At 35.5% G+C, this 2,023-nt stretch overlaps 1 pseudogene; it reads left to right on the forward strand.

The window, feature by feature from the left end:
• The first annotated feature begins 1,609 nt into the window (after nt 1–1,609).
• LOC112478873 lies at nt 1,610–1,728 on the forward strand (annotated as a pseudogene).
• Nucleotides 1,729–2,023: the final 295 nt, after the last annotated feature.

Genomic DNA, 2,023 nt, shown 5'->3' on the forward strand with positions numbered 1-2,023 from the left:
CACTATAGAAAGCTGGAGAATGAGGTCTCGAGCAAATAAAAACCTTGCTTCACTTCTCTCGATGTGTCACAAAACAGTGTGTACCCCCTTGAGTCAACTCCCACATGGGTTTGCTTTCCAGAGCACATTTTCTGAGCATTCAACAGCCCGTCAATACAGAAACCAACTCACAGGGTAGTTTCCAGGACTCCCCCAGGCAGTTCACGTAAATATTGCAAACAGCAAATTTATACTGCCAACTCACTGCAGAAACCCAGAAGAATAAGATTTTTACAAGTTCTCTTCCCAAAGGAAATCAGACTGAAAACACAGAGTGACAGTCTCTAGAATGATGCTACTCCCCTCGGTAGATGTAGGCTGGAGAAACGTCTTTTTTTTTTTTCTTTTAACGAATAAGGATTTTTTTTTTAAATTACAAATGTATATGCTTATTGTGGGAATTCTGAAACTCCAAAAAATGCAGAGAAGAAAATAAGTTACTTATAAATGCACCAAGAGACAACTAAGGTTTGTGTTTGACATATTTCCTTCTAGTCTTTTTTCCATATATATGTTTATACATATATTTGGAATATATTTCCATATATATGTTTATACATATATTTGTTTTGCTTTTTTTTTTTTTTTACCTAATATTATATTCATGGGAGGCATGAAGAGAGACAGCTAATGAGTACAAGATTTCTTCTGGTGAGATACAAATATTCCAAAATTAGATTATGCCGATGGTTGCACAAATCTCTAAATATGCTCAAATCATAGACCTATACACTTTAAACAGATGAACTTTATGGTACATAAATTATATGTCAGTAAAGCTGTTTTTAAAAAAAAAAGATAATCAAATACCACTATATACCTATTAGAATGGCTAAAATTAAAAACAAAAATAAGCAAACAAACTGCTTTTAAAACCTGACAATTCCAAATACCAATACAGATGTGAAGTAACAGGAATTCTGGTGGGAATACAAAATGGTGCAGCCCCTTTGGTAAAAGAGTTTGGCAGTTTCTTACAAAGTCATATATACACCTATCATACGACCCGACAACCCAAATCCTAGGTATTTACCAAGGAGAAGTCAAAGCACGTGTCCATGCAAAAACCTGTACATGAGCGTCCTTTGCAGCTTCATTCGCATTAACCCTAAACCAATAACGACACGAATGTCCATCAACGAGAGAATGGATAAACCAATCGGGAGTATTTATGTAGTGGAATACTATGCAGCGGTATAAAAGAGCTACTAATACAGGCAACGACAGAGATGAATCTCAAAACCATTATGCTGAGTGAAAGAAGCTGTACAGAAAAGACGAAATACTGTTTTGTTCCATTTGTATGACATCCTAGAAAAGGGAAATCTAATCTATGGCAACGGGAAAGGAATCAGTGGCCGCCTAGGCCTGAGAGTGGGGAAGAGCAGGGGACTCTAAGGAAGCAGGAGGGCATTTGGGGGACCAATAGAAATATTCTGTCACAACTGCAGTGGTGGTTACGTGATTATACGCATTTTTCTAAACTCATCAAATTGTACACTTAAAATTGTTTTATTTTATTGTGCATAAATTATACCTCAGTGAAGTTTGTTTTAAAAAATAAAAACGTGTCTACAGCCATGCTACCCTGAACAAGCCCAATCCTGTCTGATCTCGGAAGCTAAGCAGGGTCAGGCCTGTTTAGTACTTGGATGGAAGACCACCTAGGAAGACCAGGTGCTGTAGGCATAAAAAATAAGGGATTGTAAGCTGACAAGGTCCTTGCAATCTGTGAGGTCAACCAAGGGTTGCCTCGCCTGAAAAAATAAATAAATAAAATAAAAAATAAAAACTCATTAACCTGTACACTAAAGTAGTTATATTTTTGTATATAAATCATACCTCAATAAAGATAAGATTTTAAAATGGTAAAAAATATATATTATATTCTACTCATTTTTACAGGCCATTAAATAATTTTCAAAAATACCTTAATTTGAATATTATGTAGCTATACTAGTCAATGTTATAGATGTGCCACAAC

This window comes from Pteropus alecto, unplaced genomic scaffold (genome assembly GCF_000325575.1).
Source record: "Pteropus alecto unplaced genomic scaffold, ASM32557v1 scaffold22, whole genome shotgun sequence".
In the NCBI taxonomy this organism is placed as follows: Eukaryota; Metazoa; Chordata; class Mammalia; order Chiroptera; family Pteropodidae; genus Pteropus; species Pteropus alecto.